Here is a 17,654-nt window from a genome sequence, read left to right as displayed (position 1 = left end):
AGCAGTACAGGGAGAAGGTTTTCAATTTCTCCAAATCACAAATTCATTTGGATTAGAGGATTTTGGATTATCTGCCCGGAAGAAGAGCTGGTGATTATGCACTGTGTTGTGGGCAAACAAAGTCCTTTCTGAGGGATTCTGGGTACTCTCTGAGCTTGCCTGTTTTCTTGCAGATGTTTCACTACTCAAACTAGGTAACATCATCAGTGCTAGTAAGGAGTGTTGTTTGTTTTCAATTTATATTCTAGGCGCTTGCCCTATCAGTGTTGGTGGGGCTGGTCTTAGTGATTCTTTGGTTGGGCTTACTGTTGGCTTCCTTGGCAGTTTTTCTCAACCCCAAGGATTTTTCTCAAGTCCTTTCTCAACCTAGGGGATGTGGGAGATGAAAAATATTTGGTTGGCTCTCAAAGTTCCCTTAAAATCCTGATTTTGCAGTTATGTGGTGTCCTATTATCCTCCCTTTGGTATTCCATATCCTTTGAGTGAGTACATGCCTGGCCTTTTAATAACCCAGGCTAAGAAGGAACCAACCAAAAGGTCCCAGTTTGAGCACTATAGCATTCTTTCAACTCAGAGAATGCTCCTCTGATAATACAAGTCAAATAGGCTGATGGGGAAGAACTGAACATGTAGCCAATAACTGATCACAGGCATTCCCACCACAATTCACAGAACAGTGTTGGCTACACATCTTGGGGCAGCAAGAATATTTTTCAAAAATTTCATTTCTACCAATTTGATAGTATTCTTCATGGCATCAATTCCCCCGTGTGCTCTGTATACGATTTGGTATTATGAGATTTACTCTTGCCAATAACAAAACTGGGAGCCATCCTTCAAACTTTATTAGTTGTATTGTAAGGCTATGTAGCATATACTCTGGATCTGCATATAATACAGTTCTATAACGTTGTCCTACCCCAACACAAGTATTTATTTGACCTAGTCTTAGGGTACATTACAACTGTTAAATGTAAAAAAAAAATGAGACTTGGCAATTACTGACACATTGAATTAACATCTGCCATGTTTTTATGCGATTTTGACGTTCTTCCACTATAAGATTCATATGATTGTTTGACATTAAGCAAGGCTACTTGGTGTGCTATTATAATCTGCTATTTTATAATCTAAGCAGCCCCTTGAATAGTAATAGCAATAAGATTTACTGTATATACCACTTCACAGTGAATTAAAGCCCTCTCTAAGTGGTTTACAGAGTCAGCCTATTGCCCCCAACAATCTGGGTCCTCATTTTATTGATCTCGAAGGGATGGAAGGCTGAGTCAACCTTGAGCCAGTGAGGATTGAACCTCTGGGAGTCAGCAGAATTAGCCTGCAATATTGCATTCTAACCACTTGCCTTTTTGTTTTCAGGCATTCATGTTCAAACAACATAATCAACGTAGGGCTTATATGAACTTATTTATGTTTTTTTCTATGCACTCAGATCAGATTTCATCAGTGTCATCAGCTGTTCCAATATCCTAAGTGGGACTCAGGTGTGTGATTCAGTCTTATCATTCCTCTGGACACCTACTCCAGTACAATAGTTCTTTATTTGGGGATATTTCAATTCAACTGGCCTGGCTAATGTTTTACTGAATGATGAATGGGAAATGGTTGTGGTGAGTCATATTACTAGAAGTTGGTTAATAGTCAACAGTGAGCTTTCTATCATTCCTCCAAAGGTACATTCAAGCCAGAAAGTTCCTGGCAAGCAAGTTATTTAATATGCACAAGTCCAAAGCAGAGCAAATTATTTGATGCAGAGACCAGCCAAATTAAATCAGATTCTTTGCAGTGCTTGGTAATAAAGGGGTCTCTAATATTTCTTCCTCAGAGCTACGCTAAGCTTCTCAAAAAGAGCCTCGTTCCTAGCTCCATCCTAGCATTTAGACTCTTCTGAAACTAATACAGCTGAGAGTCCTGGATGGGCTTCCGTGAAGAAGGCTATGTTAACTGATTAATTTGCCGAGGGCTCTGATCTGAACCTGCATTCTAAGCCAAGAGCAGAAATATTAATATTAAACATAATTTCCATCTCTTTGAAGCATGGCAAAAAAGTTACTTCCAAATGTTCCAAGAGTGGAAAGAATAATAATTTTGTTCCAACCCTATAATGGTCAGAAGTGCTATTCTATCTTTAAGGTTCCCACATGCCTTGCTTTGAAATGCTTTGCGTCGGTTGATGTGATAAATATCCAAGTCCATATTAGTCCATATTAGAGTCTATTTCTTGCAAATGTCATGTAAGAAAGGAATACCATAGTTGGAGAGATGCTTGAAAACTGTTGATCTTTAAAATAGAAAAGCCATCCTGCTGTATGAAATGGGTGAGATTCTGCATGATTTATTTAAAAATTAACAGAATAACAGACTTGGAAAAGACCTTGGAGGACTCCTAGTCCAACCCCCTGCTTAAGCAAGAAACTCTATACCATTTCAGACAAATTGTTGTCCAATCTCTTCTTAAAAACTCCCAATGTTGGATCATTCACAATTTCTGGAGGCAGGTTGTTCTACTGATTAATAGTTCTAACTGTCAGGAAATTTCTCCTTCATTCTAGGTTGCTTCTCTCCTTGATTAGTTTCCAGCCATTGCTTCTTGTCTTCTAATTAGTTAGCACTTTCTTCAATGGGATTAGACTATCCCTTTGAAGTTGATTAAGTTCTTTCTTGTGAGAAAGGAATGTATGTTTTGTATCCTTTTTGTCAAGGAGGCAAGATGCTTAGTTACACTGTGATTTGCAGGAGTTTGTGCTCAGGATGGATATCAGGAGTTTATTATTCCAAGATGAGATACAATGCTTGAAATGTAATTATCTCCCACTCATGAATCTCCATTCTTTCTCTTCCAAAGAAGAGAGATTTTGTCAAGAATGACAATATCATATTGTAAATTGGGAATTAACCAAACTGTCTTGCTACTTCCTGATAATACAGTAGCTCTATAAAGATGTTTATGTGAGAGATGCCTCTTTATCTTTATCAATGCAATGCCTGAAATCTATATTAGCATTCCCATGCATACAACCCAAAGTATGGATCCAGTACATAGATGATATCTTTGTCATAATAAAAAAGAACTAAGTAGAGAACTCACACGAAACCATCAACATCTTCAAAGGAAAAAAATGCACAAGGTAAGAAGAAAAGAATAACACATTATCCTTCCTGGATATCCTCATCAGCAGAAGCAGTGATGGCAAATTAGAAACACAGGTCTTCATAAAACTACCCACACTACCAAAGTAACAACCAACCTCTCACAAGAGAAGCTGTGTAAGAACACTATTTAGATGAGCACAAACACACTGCAGAAACCCTGGACATCAGCAAAAAGGAAATAGATCTTCTATACAAGATCTTCCAACAAAATGGATACCCACACAACTTTATCAAAAAGTGCCTGGCCACTCAACTCAATATAACATAATGAACACAAACTGTGAAAAGGATAATACTGCTATACAGTACATCAAAAACGTCTCAGAAACCACCAACTGACTATTACAATGACATGACATCACTATAGCACACACAGTGACTAAAGCCCTCCAAAACATCCTAAGTAAACCAAAAGACGTGGCAGCCCCAGAAGAAAAACTGGAATCATCTATAACAAGGGTGTCAAACTTGCATTGTCACAGCAGCATCACATATTGTGATGTTTTTTCCCTTTGCTAAACTGGGTGTGGGCGTGGCCACCATGTGATACATCTGGTCCGCGGGCCACACGTTTAACAGCCCTGATGTATAACATGCAATGTAAAAACTAAAACAGTCATTATGTAAGATAAACAGGAAGAAGACCAACAGAGTTCATCCATGAACACTAGCAGTCAAAAGACACGATGAAAACTCCTTTCACAACACATGGACAGACTTAACCATAGTATCAATTGAGAAACTGTGAGCATCCTAGACCAAACCAAGTCCAGAAACCCAAGAGAATTTCTAGAAGCCTGGCACTTGGACAAATCAATAGATATATAGAGATATGCAGCATCTATATACCATTAAAAAGAGACAATAAAAAAGCTAAAAAAGAAACAAAAGAGACCAAAATACCTCCCCACCAGCAATCAACACCCAGTTGAACAGACATTAACACCATGATTAACACTAGACCAAGAATCAAGAAGCAAACAATATCCCAATCAAAAAACCAACTCAGACCAACAAGCTAACCGTAAACAACAGCCTCAATCAAACAACCACCAAAACCTCTCCCACCAACACTGATAGGGCAAACCACTAGTATATAAAATGAGAGCAAACCCCACTCCCTACTAGTACTGATGATGTTACCTAGTTTAATAATAAAACCTCTTCAAGAAAACAATCAAGCTCATAGAGCATCCAATTCAACTCTGAGCTACAAATATTATCTTCTATTGGTATAATTATAACTACATAACAGCCAATGCATTTGTAAATGAAATATTCTATATATACAATCCATTTTTGTCTTCTTTTTGCTAATGTATCAATAAAGATATTATTATTTACAGTATTAATATTATTATTAAGACAAGCATAAAAATTAAGAGTAAGAGTTAAAAAGTCTAAAAACTAACACTTTTGTTAACATTAGAGTATTTCACAAAAGATAGATACATACAGCTATGATAACTATGATAAGACAATGCAAAGTCAATGATTTATATATTTGAATCAGAAAGTAAGTACAGGTAAGGATCTGCATTGTGACATTATCACAAACATGTCAGCACATTTTTTCATCACAGGAACACTTATGTATATGCTACTAAAACTCTTGTGTCTGTAACCTTTAACTGAGTGAAATGATGCATCACATATTCACATCTCCAAATATCTCCCTGGACTCTTAAGAACTTTTCCAGTACATTAGAAGCTCTGCCACTGTTGAAGGCATTGATAAATTTGGTAAAGAAATATCTCTGAAACAATGACCCAAGTGGTCATGGATTATATAGATGTTCTTAAAATCTTCATACTGGGGATATAACCATGAACATATGCATCTTAATCTTCATATTTCAAGAGCTTCATTTACAATTCAGTTTATTCAATCTCAAATGCAGTAACAGCAGGAAAAGGCGAAACATATGATTTTATAGTCCAATTTCTTAGTTGGATCTACAACAGCCTAGCATTTGTCACCAACTTTTATAAACAATTCTCCAAAGTAAACTGTAGGAAATATTGCTTGTTTCATCCAGAGCTTCAGGCATTCTTCTCTTATTGAGAGGCTACATGGCCTAACACTTCAAAGGCTTCCGGAGGCTTTCATGATTTCAGGAAAGAAGGCCTGGTGTGACAGGAAGCTGCGTCAGATAAGTCATATGGGTCTCTCAAAAGCAGGAGAAAATGCCAGAAGGGGAGCAGCACCTGGCAGCAGATCCTCGGAAGCACTGAGTGAAGGAAGCAATTGTGCAGATCGCCAGGCTCATGTGCATTGAAGAATGGTGCAAGGTGTCATTTCTGAGTAGCAGCAGCAGTGCTAGGGCTGGCGTCGAAGCCTGGGGTGGTGGAAATGGCTGAGACTGCTGAAGGCCCAAGGCCTCTATTTTAGGCCAAGGCCCAGCATTGCAGCCAAGGCCTGTTTTCCCTGCTGATACCAGGGAAAGATAGGCAGTGAGAATTGCAGCGACCCCCGGCAGTTATAAGTGTGGCCACCCAAGTTTTTATCATGTGACTGCAGAGTTGCTAAAAAGTTTGTAACTTCCCTTCATTCAGCAGCATAACTTCAAATAATTGCTAAATGAATGGTTATTAAATAAGGACAACCTACATTGTCACAGGATGTAAGCTGTTCCAAGCAAAGCTGCCTTTTGCTGATCATGATTTTGTCAATGCCAGTGGTGCTCCAGATGTTATGCTCAAGATACCTATAAAGAGCTGAGGTGGCGCAGTGGTTAGACTGCAGTACTGCAGGCTACTTCTGCTGCCTGCCGGCTGCCTGTAATTTGGCAGTTCGAATCTCACCAGGCTCAAGGTTGACTCAGCTTTCCATCCTTCCGAGGTTGGTAAAATGAGGACCCAGATTGTTGGGGCAATATGCTGATTCTGTAAACCGCTTAGAGAGTACTCTAAACCACTGTGAAGTGGTATATAAGTCTAAGTACTATTGCTATTGCTAATATTGGCACTACCTTTGCTTTCTTTTGCCACAATCATTTTAATTCTATTTGCAGATCTTTATGTTTTGTAATTTTCTCTGATTTCTCTTCTCTTCTGCTGTCTACAAGTATTGCAGTGTCCACTATAAAGATACTTTTCCCCCTTTCTTATCCACAGTTTTAAGTCTGGGGTGTTATGTGGCAGATGCTTCTCTGTTAGAATTCTAAAGTCCCAGAGCATTTTAGCTTCTTTATTTTCTATTACTTTGTCTATTTTATGGTTCCGCTAGTTCTTGTTTGCAGGAAAAATGGTATTTCTTGAAGATGTGCCAATACACCATTCTTGCTACTGTGTCCTGATGTTGTTTGAAATCAGTCTGTGCAATCTTCTTGCATCAGCTACAGTAGGTGGTCCATTGTTTCTACAACTTCTTTGCAGAGATAGCATTTGCTGTCTGTTACTGTCTTCTCAATTCTGGCTTTATATGCATTTGTTCTGAACACTTGGCCTTCTGCTGCCAGAATTAGCCTCTCTATCTCTTTCTTCAACTTTCCTACTCTTAGCCATTGTCAGATCTTGATGTTACCTCTTTGCCTGCTAGAACTGCACAGGTATAGATGCCTTGATACTATTTTGTCCATTGAATTTGAAGACCTTTTTCACTCTCATGATGCAGTTCTGTGCAGTTCTAGCAGGCAAAGAGGTAACATCAAGAACTGCTAGATGTTTTCATCTTGAGGGATGGTCAGGTATTTGTAGTGATCTTCTTCATTCAGGCTCCTGAGTTATTTTCAAGTGGCATCTTCATTCCTTCAATTTTCACAATTTTACCTCTGTTGATTGTGAATGTGATCCTTTTGTCCAACCCAAACTCCACTGCAATATCTTGGTTGTAAACATACAGACAACTTTGAGCAACGACTCTATTTCAGATGGTATTTTTCCATATACTTTCAGATCATCTACGTAAAGATGGTAGGACAGTGTGGCATATTGATGATTCCAGCTGTTCATCAAAAGCTTTTGGAGGTGATATTAAAAATCCAACCATTTTTCGGTCTTTTTTTTCATAGATTCCCCCCCCCCCCGTTTTTTTTTAAAGGGACCAAACATTTTCTCTCTCCAATAAAAGGAGTTGAGCTCATCAGACTCTTCATGTCACCAGTGCCATGCCTCACTGACAGTTGTGGATTTTGTCCAAGAGGAACAAATATATACTAGCTATATTATGTGTTCAAGAAGAATGAATGTATACTGGAAATGTTATGTGTTCTGCTGACAGAGAAACTAGCTTTAAATATCTATATTTAAGATCAAGTGAACATCAACCATACTATATAAGATTCTTATAGTAAGTCTGTGGGAATGCAGTAGCCATAGTACATGTATAGACCAGTTTAACTGGTTGGACACTTGTATGGAGCTTAGCAATGAAATAATCAAACTATGAAAAGTGGGTTCATATGGATACTCTCTGAAGGGCCCAATTCATTCTTTCATTGTTTTTAACATAGGACGTGCATGCAAAAGTAAAGATATCTCCTTGTATAAACATCCTGGGATACAAAGTAAAGATATCTCCTTGTATAAACATCCTGGGATACAAAGTACCTGAGATACAAAGTAAAAATATCTCTTATCTCTTTGTAAACACATTCCTGAGAATCAGATAACAGAGATGGGCCTCTCGCCTGGTAGTATCTGGTACCAAGCAGCCAGAGTTAGGTTTTGCTTTTTATCTTTACCATTGTTTTCCTATCTCTCGTATGTAATATGAGATGTGAGGCCATAATAACGCCTTCTGATGACGCTGTATTTTGGTAACTAATAAAAGAGATTGTAGCTCTTTGTTTGCTGCTCTCTCATCCCGAGAAAACACTTGTCCTGTGTTTTCCTAAACTGAAACTCCCATGAGAAGCCCGCCAGGATGAATTCAACATCTGGTGACCCCGACGTGATTACCCTGCTTGGTGCTATATGTCTCTTGGTAATTTCATACTCATTCGGCTGGAAGAAGCCTCTGCAAACCAGGGCCGGTCGTCTACGGACGAAGCACCCTCCCATAAATCGTGAGTATGGAGGCAGAATTGCCAGGTACCCCGACATGATAGCCCTTGAGGCTATACGTCTCTTGGAACCCCTGTTCTCACTGCCTGGAAGAGGCTGTGCACCACGATTTAGCCTGAAACACGGCGACAATCTTTCGTGAGTATGGGGGGGAGGTCTTTCCAAGCAGCAGACGCAGTATCTGAGGAGCTTGGTGAGATATCCAAGACTAATATTATTGTTTTTAAAAAGATAACGGGAAAGTCCTGCCCATGAAAAGAATTTGATTTACCTTCTAAAAAACTTTTGGCAATAAAAGGGCTCTTTAAAAGTGAATATGTGGAAGCAGATGGGAACATGCCTCCACAAACCTCCCCAGCCCTGAAAATTTTTTTGCACTCTGGAGATTAGTTATAGAGTGTTTTATGATACATTAAAAAATAAATAAATAAAAGCCTTCAGGACACTGTTAATAGTTCCTTTTCAGACTTTGTTGAGAGATTGCTCTCACGTTAAATCACCCACACAGACGCACGGCATGAAATTAAACATCAGCTCATTCTGAAGGAGTCAGTTACACCCCCACTAAGCAGAATTTAAAGAAACAGTTAGACAAAAAAAGGGGGATGGAATATAAAAAGAAATTGCTGAAATGCTTTCTGTGTGTCTGCCGGCTGCAATTTTGCAAGCTTCTTCTGAATGTGCTTAACAAGCCTTCAGAAAAATGCTTGTTTCTGGCAAGCGTCAACAAAAGCTCCGGCTTTTAAAGTTACCCAAAGTTAAATTTGCAACAATTACTGGGTACTATTAATTGGGACTGCTCATATTTCTCTTTACCTATGCATTTACTTAGTCCATTATTTGAGTTATTGACTAAAAGAAAAAGCCAGGAGATTTAATTCTGTTTTAGAACAGCAAAAGGTACATTGCTTTATTTGTCTTATTACCATCTAAAAATGTTTTACCCTTTATTTAAGCTATTGCTGAAATTATAACCTTGGGACGTAATCCAGACTGTCGAAGAAATGGAACTGATCTAATAAATATTATTCTTTCTATCTCAAAATCTGACTTTTACTTTTGTCTTCGGAATGATTCATCTTTTCAGTGTGCTCTAACTGACTATGTAAGCTGTATTTCATATCATTTGCCTAAAGATCCTAGGTTTACTTGCTTAATGATTTTCTCCAGAGGAGCCACTGCTTACAAGGACATCTGGAAAGAATCTTACACTAATTGTCTGCGACTATCTTAGCTTTCACACTTTTTCTCAACAAGCTTTTAATTTGATCTCTGACTCTCAGTATGTTTCTCAGGCTGAAAAAATAAATAAATAAATAAATAAATTGTTTATTGTTCTTCCCACCCGGGGTTTAGCAGGAAATAAAATTAGAGCCTGTCTAAATGGGAAGACTCAGATAATTTGAATTAATCAACTTGAAGTGATTTCTGTTAAAAATATTTTGTTGATGTGCATCTATAATGATAGTGTGTGGAATTGATATGCTTGGCTGGCCAGCAAAAATTGACTAGGTTTGAACTTGAAACTGTGGAAAACCGGGCAATGGTTATGGGCCCATGTCACCTTTTGTGATTATGACTGTTGCCTGAATTTTTTCACTGTTTTGGGAATAAACTAGTTCATTGAAATAATTTGAATGACTGATTCGCATGAAGGATGTATTATACAAAAGGTCTGATTGCAGTACAGATGTGAATGGGTGTGTATTGGATTGCATGAAATGTAATTTTGTGTATAAGCACCTTTTTTCTTTTCTCTCCCTGCCCTCCGAAGAGAAGGGAGGCTTGGTCTGTTTTAAAAATTTTTTCCTTTCCCTCACCCCCTCCCTTTTTTCCCTGGGAGATGAGAGGCACGAAAGGGGGGGGGCTACTTTGTACTTTTAACCATTTTTTTTCTCTCAGAGAACCAGCCAGAGAAAGGCGGGAGTGAAAGGGTGATATCTGATACCTGCCTTTGCAGAGCACTGAACGGCTCAGAATGCAATTTTGATTTTTTTCCTTCTGAACATTTTTGACGTTTTAAATACTTTCATACCCAATTCTATTTCAGAGCATTGACTCAAAATACTCCTTATTGTTTTTATGTCTACGTGCATTTTGCATACTTAACAGATGGCATGTTTGTTCTTTGTTTGTCTGTTGTTTGTTTATTTATTTGTTTGTTTGGAATTATCACAGAGATGAGTTAGAAGTTACAATATGTAGAAAGAGAGATAAAATACATAGGACATTTAATTAATGACAGAAGATAACACCTGAAAAGTTGAGGAAATTTTTAGGACTGAATGGATATTGTAGGCTGTGAATAGATAATTGTGCTATTTTGAATAAAGACTGGTATGCAAAGAATCCAGTGTTACAGGGAATGTACGAAGGAGTTGAATTGTTTAAGAGAAAGTTGGTTTGCACAGACGGGCTGGCTTGGAAGTCAGAATGGCAGTGAGAGAAGGACTTGAATGTTTAGTGTTATAAGGAGATTTGTTTATTGGAAGGTTATAGATATTGTGGGTAGCAGAGACAGAGATTGGAAGAGGGAAATGACAAAGCTGCAACTGCGCTTATGGTTATATCTTCCATCACACCATGGGACAGTCATGCCTATTTTCATCAAAATAAAAAGCATTAGCGAAACAATTTGGTCTCATGGCAGCTGAAGTGACTGCCATCATACAACAATGTCCTACCTGTAGTCAACAAGCTCATTCTATCCCTATGGGTGTTAACCCTAGAGGACTTAAAGCTTGTGAAATCTGGCAAATGGATGTAACTCAATACCTTTCCTTTGCCCCATGGAAATATTTGCATGTTTCCTTGGATACTTATTCAGGATTTATTATTGGCATTCCCTAAAAAGGGGGAAGCAACCAAACATGTAATAAATCATTGTATTCGGACTTCTGCATCGATGGGACGCCCAATTGAACTTAAAACTGACAACGGACCTGTGTACACCAGTACTGCCTTTGCAGACTTTTGTAACAAGTGGTCCTTCACACATAAATTTGGCTTATAAAATTGAAAGAGGAAAAACGCCTCAGCCTCCCAGCCATGCAAAACAAACTCAATCTTTGTTTATATACTTTGAACTTCCTTAACCTGACTGGACAGCCTCCCACATTGGCTGCGACCTGTCATTTTTCTGCTTATCCATCAGCTGCCCTAAAACCGAAGGTCTATTTCCACCAACTACCTGATCCTGCCTGGAAAGGACCTGCTGACCTTATTACCTGGGGCCATGGATACGCTGCTGTCCAGGACAATGATCGCATCATTTGGATCCCCAAAAGACACGTAAGACCATTTCATTTACAACAAAAAGAAGGAGAAAACCCTGGTGCTGAGATTTAAGAGAAAAAACATCTTGCTGAGTCCTCCCGGCAACAGACTCTTAACGCAAGGTGGTGACCATCAGCTTTGCAGAACTACACCGGAAGTTGGTCCCCTGCGCACAGCAAATATTCATCAGGAGAAAACTACCTTCACATTGTACATATACATTTTAACATTTTCTTACACATACTAATGTTAGTAGAATTGTTTTTCTGATTTTGCTAGTAATTTTGTTTCACACGTATAAGTGACTATGATTTGTTTATGGCCTTGGACATTGTTAGCTTTGGGACTCTCAAGTGACCATGTAAGAACGCTCCTGCCACAAACGCATTGTCTATGCACAAGGTCCTTACTTTCTACCTAAGTCTACTCCAACACCTAAGGTTCCCATATTGACATTTCCAGCTGAGGGGGGAGTGGATAAGGACAATGGGCCTCTGTAACAATTGCATAAAGGAGATTATATATCATGGATTCTGGAATTAAGTCACGATCTTGCATCTATTGCCCCTACATCTCATGATCCTTCATGTCAGCAGCCTCTACATTCAATCATGATGGGACAGTAATAAAAGACATTCAAATAGCTGCTAATTGGACAAACTCCACTACTCCTATTTCCTAAACCACACCCATCACTGACACTGGGTGGCTCATTAAAAACTCAGATATCCAGAGGCATCTTGCCCAATCTCGGGTGGCAATGAACTATTGGGATCTTCATTTATTAAATAACTGGACAGTATATATGTTCAACGAGACTATCAAGGTGCTGAAGCTGATGAATAAAGAACTGGCTGAAATCAGAGAGGTAGTCCTACAAAACCGATATGCCTTAGTTAAAGGAGGCGATTGTGCCCTTATACATTCACGTTGTTGTACCTATGTATCTGATTATCAGTATAACATCACTCACACCATAGAACATATGGAAAACTTGATCAAAAAACAATCCCTTATCATCCAATGGATCTGGTGCCATTGACACCTGGACTGCTCTTTGGTCATGGCTCCCGGATGGTTCTTGGTTGAAATCAATTATGCCAAATATTGTATCTATAATTGTACTGCTTGTTTTGCTTTGTTGCTGTATCCAATGTCTCCCCTCCCTTCTGCAAATGTGCAAAGGTTTTATTCCCTCCAATAGGAAGGACGTCCTGATAAGTGAAACCAAAGCCCTTCTGGAACTGGAGGAACAAATCAGGTGTGGTCAGAGGAGGTGCTCGAGACTTGCAAGATAGGGCTTCCAAGATAACTCAGAGGTTACAAACTCCTGACATGTGGTTTTCTTGGGTGTCTGGATTCGGATGGATTTACAATTTGTGTGAGTGATTTGTGGAAATGTATAGCTGAAATACACCTCATAAACATGATGGCCTACCTCGCTTGACATCTCCTGGCCACTTTTCCACTAACTTTGTTCACCGTAATAAAAGGATGGGTGAGCTAAAAACATTTCCAGAAACCAGATGGATGAAGAACATGTTGTCTACTGTACTCATGATCATTGCTTTGCTTATTTCTGTATGTTGTAGTATTTAATATATTACTGCTTTGTTTGCTATGATGATAGACATGTTTCCCAGGCATAAAGAGAACATCATAATAACAACACAGCAGAACCCTGTTGCAAAAAACAAAAACAGAGGAAATGTGGGAATGCAGTAGCCATAGTACATGTATAGACCAGTTTAACTGGTTGGACACTTGTATGGAGCTTAGCAATGAAATAATCAAACTATGAAAAGTGGGTTCATATGGATACTCTCTGAAGGGCCCAATTCATTCTTTCATTGTTTTTAACATAGGACGTGCATGCAAAAGTAAAGATATCTCCTTGTATAAACATCCTGGGATACAAAGTAAAGATATCTCCTTGTATAAACATCCTGGGATACAAAGTACCTGAGATACAAAGTAAAAATATCTCTTATCTCTTTGTAAACACATTCCTGAGAATCAGATAACAGAGATGGGCCTCTCGCCTGGTAGTATCTGGTACCAAGCAGCCAGAGTTAGGTTTTGCTTTTTATCTTTACCATTGTTTTCCTATCTCTCGTATGTAATATGAGATGTGAGGCCATAATAACGCCTTCTGATGACGCTGTATTTTGGTAACTAATAAAAGAGATTGTAGCTCTTTGTTTGCTGCTCTCTCATCCCGAGAAAACACTTGTCCTGTGTTTTCCTAAACTGAAACTCCCATGAGAAGCCCGCCAGGATGAATTCAACATAAGTCCACCCAATCTTTTAAAAGTCTGGGAGAGTGATTTCCAAATAGAACTTGATGAATCATATTAGAATGCTTTGTGTTATCAGTTCCTTTTAGATTTCAGTGCTCATCAAGAATTAATCATGAAAATAATCCATAAACTGCATTACACTTCACTACAATGATTTATATACATTGTAATTCTTCTAAATAATGTTTGGGTCTGCATACAAATTGGTACATTTTACCAACTTTTATGGTAGTGCTTAAACCCAAATAGAAATATTGAAATAGATATTTAAAATATTTGTATTTTAAATATCCAATTACATATGTAGTGTCAATTTTTTTTCTCATGTTTTTCTCCCAGGGTTATTCTTAAGTTTTTGCCTTCAGATTTTTAGTTTGTTCAGTATAAACACAGATTCTAATTAATTATATTAGTTCATGTGCCAAATTGTTAAAAATTTGCAAGTTTTTTTTTAAATAAAGCAAATTAATACAGTTGAATTTTCCTATTGGTAAAGTATTACATGATTCAGTTGGTAAAAGTTCAACTTTTGGGTAGAACAGATACCCCCAAATTGAATATTGGCTCACAGTGGAAATGTGATTCCAGGGAATGTAAATCAAATGTATCACAAATCTATTTGATGAAGCACTCATTTTTAACAACTAGCAATCTACAATATTTTTAATATCTTCATTAACCCAAAGACATATAATAAATTTCATGACACTCAAAAACAAGACAAAATCAATGCAGATCATTAAACAAAGCAAATCTTTGAATTAAGATAACATCTTTCTCTTTTCTTTTTGTCAAATTGCTTTCACCAGTCTATTCAAACTCAAATTACCATACTTTGGATTAATGGGCAGCAAGTATTTCAAGCCTAAACAAGTGCTCACCAAAATTAAGCCGGACCAGACAGTTTCCACATTACTTCCAGAGCATTATCATCAGCATTGATCTCCTTCTGTATTAACCACAGCAGAGCACAAGCATCACAAGTTACCCTACATTTCTTCCAACCAGTCAAAACCCACCCTCAAGTTAAGTTTCTGCTTACTTATTCAATATCTGAGCCTAATTATCTTAAGCCCTCTCATGTTGCTCAGTATCGACTTCAACCTCCCTGCTTTGGACAGATTTCAAAGCAGAGTATTTGGGAGAAAAACCTGCAAAAGGTTCCTGTCACTCATTATTGCAAAAAATACTCCTGTCTTGGTCAAAGCCAGACCTGGAGGGGAAAGCTGCAGATAGGTTAAAGCAAAAAAGGCTGAAATGGGGAGACCCTAAATAACAACCTTACTTCTGGGGGTGCTTAATTCTGACCCAGGGAAGAACTGCAACCAGAGAGTTTTCTCTCCCCCCTCCCTTTTCCGTAGCACTTTGTCCTCCAAGGACTCGCCCAACCTCGATTCCTTCATCCAAAGGGGAATTAACAGCATTCCCTGGGGAGCAAGTGGCCAGAAGGACTGACCGCCAAGCGCTCGAAAGGGCAGAGAGAGAGAGAGAGAGGAGGAAAGGGGATGAATGGGCGGCGAGTCTTCAGAGGGCAAATCCGAGAAACTGGGAGGGGGGACGGACGGACGGACGGACGGGGGGAGCCCAGAAAGACAGACAAGGGGGGCGGGTATACAATGAGGGGCGCTTACCTTCCTTGCCCCCCGCCGCTCCGAGGCCCTCCTTGCTCCTTAGGTAGGCTGGCAGGGATCACCCCTCCCGCTCCGTGGGAGCGAAGGCGAGGAGGAAATAGCCTTGGCTTTCGCCTCCCGGCGGGGCGCCTTTCAAACCCTCCCCGCCCTCCTTTCACAGTAGGAGCGGCGGCGGGGAGTGACTGGCTGAGGAGGAGGAGGAGGAGGAGAAGCGACCGGGGCTGCGGCGGCGGCGGCGGCTGCCTCACAGGCACCAGAAAGAGGAGCTAGAAGCGCTGGCGCCTCAACTCCCGCTGGTGCTGCAGGAGGCACTGCGGGCAGAGCAGGAAATGCAGGCGAGGGAGCTGCCGCTGCTGCCACCCAGGTAGCTCAGACAGGAGCTCCCTTCTCTCGCCGCGCCGAGGAGGGAAGCGGGCAGAAGCTCCTGGGCGGGAAGGCTCGGCCCTATCTGCTCGCAGCCGTGGCGCTCGTGTGTGTGTGAGAGAATAGCGAAGGAGAAATGAAACCCCTCAACACCTGCTTGCTCATGCTTTGTGTTCCTTGAAGATTAAGGGGTGGGGAGAAGGAAAAGATACCTCCCCAAGACAAACTTTAACAGTAACAGAGTTGGAAGGGACCTTGGAGGTCATGTAGTCCAACCCCCTGCTCATGCAGGAGACCTGTATTAGGGATTCGAACCGCCGAACTCCCTTTGCAATGGAGATGCTGATTGCTTCCACCGGGCCTCAATAGCCTCTTACTTCCAATATGAATTTCTACCGCCCAGAGCAGTGTTTGTCAACCGCCTGAACTTTTCAGGTGCCTGGATTTCAATTTCCAGAGGTCTCTAACCCTTTTTGAAGTTCATGAGGTTGAGAAACAGGGCCCTAGAAGAAAATAGCCCTTCCTTCAAATAACAGCGAGTTAAGGAAATGAGAACAACCTGGGAGGAAAAAATATGATCACTGTCACTTCCGCAATGTAATGGTGAACCAATGCTTCCCCCCCCCCCCACTCCTTTCTTTTAAGCTCCTTCAAACACAATGGGATTTTTGAAATATATAGTGTAATTGCCTGCCGAGGTATATTTTCTGGAGAGCAAGCTTTGTAGAACAGTAAAATTTACTTTTAAGGCAACGGGTGCAAATATAGTACAATACAAATGGCACATGTCATTTGCTATTGGGTGTTATTTGCTCCAAAGTTGCTTTAGAAAACAGTGCATTTACTGTAATAATGGTGATTCTGTTATCACCATTGCTTTAATAATAAGTTATCACTACCAGTATTAATGGTGGCAATCTACTTACTATTCACCTACCATACATGGAGCAGGAAAACAGTTCCGCCTAGCTATTTGCTTTCAGTTAAGATAAGGGCTTCAAATCAGTCACCAAGAGGTCGCATTGCCTCTTGTCCCCAGATGGTAGGGAGGAAAGTTGGTATGAAAGCTTTGCTCCACCTTTGGAGAACTCTCTGTTCTAACTAAGAGGTTTCCCTTTTTCAAGCTGCTTAGCAGAGAATTAGGAAATCAATAAGATTCTGCCTAGCCAGAACTTGGGTGGTGGGAGAGAGACAGGTTTCACTCCTGTTATGTAACATTTAAAGACACAGGAGACTGTTTTCAACAAGGTGTTAATCTCCTCGGTTTACAATTCATTCCGTAATACTGTTCAGTAACAACACAGTTGTTCATGTCTGCTGATGTCAGGGATGTTGGGAGCTGTAGTTCAGCAATACCTGGGCAAAGGCTTCTTGTCTATGTCTTAGTTATTGGGTAGGAAGCTAGGAGTTTTATTTTATTTTTTTAAATCCTCTTTTCCAAAACAAAAGGGCTTGCTTTTTTCTTATTCTGTAGTGTAGTAGATGGTTCTCCATTGATGAGCTGAAGTGTTCTCCATCTCTCTCCTGGGTAGCAGAAAATTATGTTATATATATATATATATATATTGCCAAGGTTGAAAAGCATTGCCTTAGGGACATCACAATTGTAGTGATTAGGAACCACAGCAGAAGAGGGATTGCAATGGGTTTTTTTTTTTTGGTAAATTTCTCATCAACATAATTTTCTGCTACCCAGAAAGATGGAGAACACTTCAGCTCACCAAAGCTCCAATAAAAATAAAGAAACTATATATATATATATGTTTTCTGAGGTTTTCGCGGGTGTTTGTATGTAGGTCTTTGGTTATTCGGGTTTTCTCCCGCGTAAAATTGGAGGTTTCTTGGCAACATTTCGACAAAGTCTCATTCGTCATCTTCAGGCTGGTGTTCTCAGCTTCGTGTTTCT

At 39.7% G+C, this 17,654-nt stretch overlaps 1 protein-coding gene across 9 annotated transcripts in view; it reads right to left on the bottom strand.

The window, feature by feature from the left end:
• Window positions 1-17,654, bottom strand: part of GOLM1 (golgi membrane protein 1) — a 59,427-nt gene that overhangs the window by 16,382 nt on the left and 25,391 nt on the right. For 2 of the 9 annotated variants that reach the window (XM_034410118.3, XM_087888264.1), the window contains exon 3: window positions 14,636-14,703. The exons of 6 other annotated variants lie outside the window; for them this stretch is intronic. The gene's annotated coding sequence lies outside the window, so the exon portion shown is untranslated. Of the gene's footprint in view, window positions 1-14,635; window positions 14,704-15,385; window positions 15,865-17,654 lie in introns of those variants that run through there. One more of the 9 variants, XM_034410116.3, reaches the window with a different exon arrangement.

This window comes from Pantherophis guttatus, chromosome 2, assembly GCF_059756535.1.
Source record: "Pantherophis guttatus breed Tessera chromosome 2, ASM5975653v1, whole genome shotgun sequence".
NCBI lineage: Eukaryota > Metazoa > Chordata > Lepidosauria > Squamata > Colubridae > Pantherophis > Pantherophis guttatus.
This window is presented reverse-complemented; position numbering and strand designations above follow the sequence as displayed.